This window comes from Mastomys coucha, unplaced genomic scaffold (genome assembly GCF_008632895.1).
Source record: "Mastomys coucha isolate ucsf_1 unplaced genomic scaffold, UCSF_Mcou_1 pScaffold15, whole genome shotgun sequence".
NCBI classification, from domain to species: Eukaryota; Metazoa; Chordata; class Mammalia; order Rodentia; family Muridae; genus Mastomys; species Mastomys coucha.
In genome coordinates this window covers 13764528-13772657 of record NW_022196897.1, presented here as the reverse complement: position 1 = coordinate 13772657, position 8130 = coordinate 13764528, and the positions used below count along the sequence as shown (strand labels likewise).

At 52.5% G+C, this 8130-nt stretch overlaps 1 protein-coding gene across 5 annotated transcripts in view; it reads left to right on the top strand.

The window, feature by feature from the left end:
• Window positions 1–2761: 2761 nt before the first annotated feature.
• Nacc2 (NACC family member 2) overlaps window positions 2762–8130 on the top strand; it is a 67673-nt gene continuing 62304 nt past the window's right edge. For 4 of the 5 annotated variants that reach the window (XM_031369398.1, XM_031369392.1, XM_031369397.1 and 1 more), the window contains exon 1: window positions 2762–2906. The gene's annotated coding sequence lies outside the window, so the exon portion shown is untranslated. Of the gene's footprint in view, window positions 2907–7104; window positions 7187–8130 lie in introns of those variants that run through there. The other variant, XM_031369396.1, reaches the window with a different exon arrangement.

Sequence of the window (8130 nt, the reverse complement as noted above, 5' to 3'; positions counted from 1 at the left end):
TATAAGAAAGAGCAAGCCAGTGCCTTGGGTGGGCCAGTTCAGGGTATAGGGCAGGGTCCTGTAAGTGGGACTGATGGATGCTGGGGGAAGCTAGAAGCCAGGTTCACTTTGCTATATTAAATAGGCATGTCAGCTATTTCTTCCAAGTTTGAAATCTAACACTCATTTTAAAAAGTGTTTTTGAGCCAGGTGGTGATAACACATGCCTTTAATCCCAGCACTCAGGAGGCAAAGGCAAGCAGTTCTGACAGTTCAAGACCACCCTGGTCTCTAGAGTGAGTTCTAGGACAGCCAGGCTACACAGAGAAAACCCGTCTTGAAAAACAAACAAACAAACAAACAAACAAACCAAAAATAGTTTGGGGGCTGGGAGCAGTGCTCCTATTCAACACACTAGGAAATCCTGTATTTTAGCTTTGCCAAATGTTTGTTTTGTTTTGTTTTGTTTTTCTGAGACAGGGTTTCTCTGTATAGCCCTGGCTGTCCTGGAACTCATTCTGTAGACCAGGCTGGCCTCCAACTCAGAAATCCACCTGCCTCTGCCTCCCAAGTGCTGGGATTAAAGGCATGTGCCACCACCGCCCGGGCTCAAATGTTCATTTTTTAAAAAGATTTATTTACTTATTTTATGTATATGAGCACACAATGTAGCTGTACAGATAGTTGTGAGCCTTCATCTGGTTGTTGGGAATTGACTTTTAGGACCTCTGCTTGCTCCAGTCGACCCGGCTCGCTCCGGTCAGCCCCTGCTTGCAACGGTACACCCTGCTTGCTCAGTCCCTGCTTGCTCCCGCTTGAAGATTTATTATTATAAATAAGTACACTTGTAGCTGTCTTCAGACGCACCAGAAGAGGGTGTCAGATCTCTTTACAGGTGCTTGTGAGTCACTATGTGGTTGCTGGGATTTGAACTCAGAACCTTTAGAAGAGCAGTCGATACTCTTACCCACTGAGCCATCTCACCAGCCCCCAAATGTTTTATTAATAGTAACTTTTACAAATGCAAGGGATGAACCAAACATGTGCACTGAAAAGTGCTGAATGGCTCACTAGAGGGCATGGGAGGGGCTCCTGGCACCACCTCCACCTATGGGTCCCTTCTATACACAGTGACCTAGTCCTGGTCACTAGTGTCTCATGGACAGCCTCTGCTGTTTTTTGTTTTGTTGAGTTGTTTGCTTGAGAGACAGGGTCTTTCTTTCTTTTCTTTTCTTTTTTCTTTTCTTTTTGTTTTTTTCAAGACAGGGTTTCTCTGTGTAGCCCTGGTTGTCCTGGAACTCACTCTGTAGACCAGGCTGGCCTCGAACTCAGAGATCCGCCTGCCTCTGCCTCCCAAGTGCTGGGATTAAAGGCGTGAGCCACCACCGCCCAGCAACAGGGTCTTTCTTATGTATCTCTGGCTGTCCTGGAGCTCACTGTGTAGACCAGGTTGGTCTCAAACTCACAGACATCCACCTCCCTCTCCCAAGTGCTGGGAGTGAAGGCACTGGTGCTGGTATTATTGGAGCCTGAAGGAATCCTCTGTGGTCACCATCTCCTGTCTGGGCCCCAGGCTTGCTCAAAGCCTTGCTCCCACTCACCTGTGTGGAGCAGGGACCTGTACGAATAACTGCTATTGCTCGATGCCACGTCCTCATGCCCAAGTTATTTCTAACTCAACCATGTGTGGTTGAGGGTCTCCAGCATCTTGCCCCTTTCATCAGCTTCCCTCAGGCAGCCCTCAATAGCCTGACAGTGTGGGGGTGGGCTTTTGGACCTGGGACCAAATTTAGATCTAAGTGGAGTTCTGAAGAAAGCCCAGGATTGAGGTTCCATATCTATTTTCCTGGTGGGCTGGCAGGGAAATGAGATAGTTTGTGTATGTTGGGATAGGGTTTGGGATGTAGGAGGTGTTTTCTAGAAGCAGAGCTGAAGCAAATTTTGGCCAAGGGTCAGTTATGGCCAAAGTATGGACAAAAAAAGCCAGAGTCTGAAATGCTCGACAAGCTAATGTCTAGTAAGGACCCCAACCAGCAGCTAAGGTCTTAGGGAGGGATGGGCCAACTTTTGTTCATTCAATGCCCTTCCTCCCCAGTGACCTTGCTCATGACCTCATGCCCAAGAAGGTGCCATTCTTATTTTTTATGCAAGCACCCTGTGTGGCATAGGGCCAAAATGTCTGTGACTCTCAAAAGGCACTGGTGCCTGAGCACACCCGGGACTCAGGTTGGGACGGCAATCAAGGGGACTCCTGGGTACTTTGAGGTGTGTGGCCGGTTCTATTTCTAAGCACTTGTGTTAAAACCAGATCTCTGTCCATGAGAGCATGGCTTTGAGCAAACAGAGAGAGAGCACTGTTGACCAGGTCTGGAGACACTGTCACACGCCTGGATTCCACTGGGCCTGAATACTGCAAGAGCCTCCTCCACGTGGCTGTAAGTCGGTGGGCAGCAGGCACCAGGGCCCGGAGGTACTTACTCCAAGGCTGCTCAGTCACGCGATTTGCCATCCAAAGCTGGTGGATGCAAGCGCGGTCCCGGGGAATTAAGAGGTTGGGACTCCGTGCCCCAGGTCCTACCCCTGTTCGGTCTCTGATCCCATCACCTTCGGTGCCCAGTGCAGACTCGGACGCTAAGCGCTCGGAAGGCACAGCGCAGCAACTCTCGGGACCTCCCACCAGACCCCTCTATGCTTTCCTCTCCCGCGCCCACCTGGCGACGAGTGCGCGCGCGCGCGCGGTCGGCGCTCTGTCCCTTTAAACAGCCCGCGGGCGCCTCCCCCGCGCCCCGCCCCCGCCGCGGTGCGGCCGCCGGTGCTGGGCGAGGTCGGAGAAAGTCCGCGGGCGCCGGAGCTCGGGGACGCCGGAGCACTTCCTGCCGCGGGCGGCGCCGCAGCTGCCCAGGCCGGACTGGGCCGGGTGCCCGCAGGTACGGCCAACTTGGCGCGCGTCGCGCCGTTTCCGCCGCGGGCCAGTCGTCCCGCCCGCACTTCCCGCAAACTCCGCGGCGCGGCCGCCCAACTTGCGCACCCGCCGCCTGCCGCAGTGCCCACCGCGCGCCCGGGGCGCGGCCGACTAGGTCGCCGGCCGCGCTGGAGCTGCGCGCTGGCCCCGGGGCGGAGAGGCCGGCTCGCCGAGGTGTCCCGGCCCAGAGCCCGGCCCTGGCCCGGCCAAAGCTGGCACTCCAGGCGCGCTATTGCCTTCCTTTCCCGTTGGGGTCCTCTGGCCACGAGAGATCCCGGGTTCGTCCCGCACGGGAGGGGAAGCCCCGATGACACTGGCCTCTGGCCAGGGCTCAGGGGACACACCCCTCCTGGCCGGTCAGGTCAGAGGCAGCGCGTCTGCGCATCAGATTTGGCCCGCGTCCGTCTTCCTTTGCTAGGTGGGCCGGTTGGTGCCAAGGGTCGTCACTGCCTCCCTTTCTCTCCGGGGCCAACTCCAACTTTGGGAGACACTGGGTTTCGCTGCAGTGGGAGGGGGCTTTTGGCTTGTCCCTGTTTTTGCATCTCCGCAAAGTTATTCAGGTCTCCGGACTCTTCTTCAAGAAAATTCAAGGGTGTGTGGGCTGGGAGAGGTGAGATTGGCCATCTCCGTGGCTTTTCGCCCGAGGCTGGGACTCGGATCCCGCTTCTCCTGTGCATATGTTACGGGAGTGTGTGGGGTCGCCTCACCCTTTCTCTGGGTTCATTTCATGGGCGGATCTGTTCTGCGCTGCTTACTGCTGATATCCTCCTGGTGCTTCTTGGACCCTAGGATTTGCGGGGCTCCCCCATTCTGCTCCCTGGAGCTGATCTCACCGGCAATATCCACTGTACTCTACTCCCTCTCCTTGGAGATTCCAGATAGAGATGTTTGTTGGGCCCTCTATACTAGCTTTCAGGTGTAGTTCAGGGGAGCGTTGCAGCTGAACCTGTCTAGGGATGGAGTGGGCTAGACCATAGTCCTGGCTGATCAGTCTAGGTTCTTGGTCCAGTAAAGCCTTCCTTCCGAGCAGTTTATGTGCACATTCATGTGTGCATGTTCATGTCATCTCTGGTGCAGCCCTCTGGTCCTGCTCTTCTGTCTCGGGTTCCCTTTTCTGTTCTCTTCCTTCTACAAATTCTTGACTGCTATTCCCTTCTGTTTCCATTTTGACGAAGGACGAGGGCAGGATGTTCCATGGGGCTCTGCACTCTGTGTGGTCTTTAAATATGGTGTCCTGGGAGGGTTGTCTGTGACTTTTAATTTCACAGTTGAGGGGACAAAGCGTGTTCAGCTATGGGTTGGACAGCCAGCATTCCTGTCTCACCCTCCAACAATCTTCTCCAGGCCCATGGAGTCACCCACTCTTCCACCAGTGTCCTTCACTCTTTATTCCTTCAAGGATGCTCTGTGACACTTAATCACTGGGTGAAACCCAGGGCAGTTGGCCCCCCCCACCCCCCCCACCCCCCGTTCCTTAGGGCCAGTCTGTTGGAATTAGTACAAATAGAACAAGGTATCTCTTGTCACTTTACAGTGGCCCGGATCTTTCCTCAGCAGTCATGCCCATGGCAGGATGGTGCTGGGTGAAGGCTGTGCACCCTGGCATCTGAACCTTGCTGATTCCGGGAGCTGGAAGCCATTTAGAATGCTGGGAAACACTATCAGAGAGAAACGCTTGTGCTGCAAGAGTTGAGCGCCAGGCTGCTTCTGAGCTGCTCACATCCACTATCGGTCTGCATTGTGGACTGTCGGCATTCGGTCGGCATTATGGACTGTCGGCATTATGTGTGGGTGCCCAGAGCTACGCTTCCTGGGAGAGGGCTTGTGCGTGAATTTGACAACCTTACTTACCAGACCTCTTTTTCCAGACTAGTTCTTGAACCTTCACTGTCCTATCAGAAGATGGTTTCAGGGGGTGAGCTGGGGTGCCACAGAGCCCTGTTTGCCACAGAGGTCCTTTCTGCCTAATTTTCATGGTGGCCAATGTGATCTCTTCGGTCTAGGCAGGTCTTGGTATAGGTGTCCACCACTGATGGGGCAGAAACTGAGAGCTGTGGTTGCCTTAACAGAATGTGAGTCTCTGCCTCTGACACCCTTGATTCTAGAAAGTGCATGGTACCCAGTGGCTGCCAACCCTGGCTGTCTGTGTTTTCTGTACTCATTGCCCCAGACATGTATGTCATAGCCTATGAAGTCACCCCATCTATCTTCTGAGCTCTTCTCCTCCCACCTGGTGACTTCTAAGGAGTTCTCTGGACAGCTTACAGTGGTTGAAGTCACTTTGAGTGTAGGGGTGAGATGACCCGCCAGGCCTCCCAGGCTGCCAAGGGTGTGTGCTGTGTGTTGGTTCAGTGACCACGAACCACTGTCAGACCTCAGTCCCTTACCTTCCTCTGCCACAAAGCCACAAACCCTCAGTGTGAGGATCAGAGAAAGTGACTTCTATCTACACCCCCTGTCCCAGTATGTGCTGCTGTCCTTCAGGTACCCACCCTTGCCTTACTGTCTGCTGCTTAAGGGTGTCTGGCCCACGCTAGTCTCCTGCTGGGCCTCCTTCTCAGGGTGATAGGCTGCCTTCTAGCTCTGAAGAGTCATGGCTGGTTGGAATGGAGTTGGATGCGGGTACCTATGGTGATCCTAGGAGTCACCCTCATCTGAGGAAACCTGTGTGGACTTTAAGACTTTTTTTTTCTGATATATATATATATATGCATATGCATATATGTATATATATATTTAATTCAAGTGAATCATCAGTAATACACCATAAATTCTTAAATTGACACTCAGGACCTGTTTTTGCTTTGCATTTTTTTTTTTTTTTTTTGGAGACAGAATCTTATGTAGTTCAGGCTGGCCTTTAACTCAGTATGTAGCTGAGGATGACCTTGAACCCCTGATCCTGCAGCCTTCTAAGATCTGGGATTACAAGTATGTGTCCTTACACCCTACTCCAGGTCTGGCCTTTTGAAGAAGGGAGCAGAGCCATGTGGTAATGCAAGCGACACTTCCTCAATGCAAGGGGCAGTTACTACCAGCCCCCCGGATGTTGGGCTTTAGGCGTTCCTGGCAGATGTAGGCTTCCTGCACCTGGCCAGTGGGGGAGTGTGTAATGTCTGCTTTGCCCGAGTGTAACCAGGTCATGAAGGAGTTTAGGACTGACTTGGCAAGTACGGCTGTACTTGGGCACTATGAGCAGCCTGGCCCTGAGCTACCATGAGGTAGTCAGAGAAGCTTAGTTAGCATCTAACATAATCTCTATGTTTGTGGGCCGCCCTGCTCATATAGCCTTGCCCACCATTGCCTCCTCTTGGTTTTTGTTTGTTTTTCCTTTCAGCCTTAAACCATTCCCACCCCCACCCCTGGCTGGGCCCCTACTGTTGGAGAAGCTGCACGTGATCCGGCCAGCCCGAAGTGGCTTCTCTGGCCTGCTCTCCAGTGCAAGGATCCTGGCAGCCTCTGTTGCTGTTTTAGCAGATTCGCACTCTTTCTTAGGCTGCCTCCTGTTGGCATCACCTGCACTTCCTAGAGCCAGGCTGCTCTCTGCTGCAGGTGGCCAGGCCTGTCTTTGACATTGGAAGTTGGAGTTTTAGAAGCAGAGACCTGTGTGTCTGGTTTTCCCAGACTACAGGCCTGTGTCCTCAATTTGGAGCTCATGCTGTCTCTTACCATTGCAGAGAATGGACTCTGACCCAGGATCTGCCTGCTCCGGAGTCTGCAGTGCCAGGCCTGGGTTCTGGGAAGCTGCCGAGTTAGGAATCTGAGGCCAGATTACTGGAGATTTTGCCCCCTCCCCGGGTTGTGTGACCCTCCCTCTCTGGGATCCACGCTAGGTCTCCAAGCTGGCTCTGCCTGGCCTGCTGCCCTTGGGATGATGTTGCTGGCCCTTTAAGGGGAGGCTGGTTCAGTCTCAGGGAGAAGGAGACTTTTTCTCTGGAGTTGTTTCCAGGTCCCTGGGGAAGGGCTGGCTGGGGCTCTTAGGAATCATGCCCCTCCTCCCTACACCAGGCCTGGCATCCAGGAGGGCATCCAGCCACAGATGGGCCTCCAGCTCCAGGCCCTCCCCTTGCTGGTGTCTGGGAAGCAGGCAGGGGAGGGTGGGGCGGGAACAACTTGGGGCCTGAAAGTGCCCATATATAGTCACTGGGGGTGAGCAAGGAGTCAGGCCTGTGAGCTGTCTGATCCTGGGGTAGCCAGTGCCCCCTGGCATTCCAGTGGAGAGGGATTGCCGCAGGAGGATATAGGGTAAAGTACATTGGGTCCAGCAAAGCCAGCCCCCAAGGAGTGTTTGTTGATTGAAAATAAAATGTCCCAATTCTTCTGTGGTTAGATCCAAGAATACTTTGAAAACTTCCATTTTTTGAAAGTCAGAGGTAGTAATATGTCCATAGTCAAAAGTGGTTTGCAGTCCCTGGTGGGATTCTTTCCAACACGACGTGCTGAAGCCCCTTTTATGGGGGCTCTGAGTGTATGTTCTCACTCACAACCCTATTTGGGAGAGAGGGGCTTGCTTGCCTCAGCCTCTGATGTTTCTGGAGTCTCTCGTTCTGTCCTCTTGCTAGTGTTGCTAGTGTTGGTGGTGGGGGATGGGGGCAGCTACCTGTGTATGGGGAGTTGGTTCCCTCCCCACTGGAACCCTGGGGCTTTGTCCTTGGCCTGCCTCCTCTACCACTGTTGCTGCACTCTTGACTCTGCTTTTAAAAATCACAATGTTAACACAGTTTTTGCTCATTTAATCTAGTTACTATTGTGCTGCTAAGCGCCTTTGTTAAGTTTTGTATATTGATACTTTTTGTTGTTGTCAGCAGTTTTTTTCTTTCTTTCCTTTTTTTTTTTAAATATAAAGCCATTAGGGTGAGAGAAGATTAAAAAGATACATTACAATTAAAATGTTAATGAAATCTGCATCATACAACTTTTGAAACCCTTCAGGCATTTATCTTGCCTGTGTCATGTCCATTAACTTTGGCTATTCTTATTCCACACTGACCCCTGCTGAGAGATTTGTGCTATAATTGGATTTTTTTTTTCTTAAATAAAAAAAAGGCGGGGGAAAGCTTTTAAGAAAATAGAGGTTGAGTGGCCAGTCCTGGTCCTGAAATGAAGAGAGTAGAAAATGGGAAAGCTGGGCAGTGGTGGCACACGCCTTTAATCCCAGCACTTGGGAGGCAGAGGCAGGTGGATTTCTG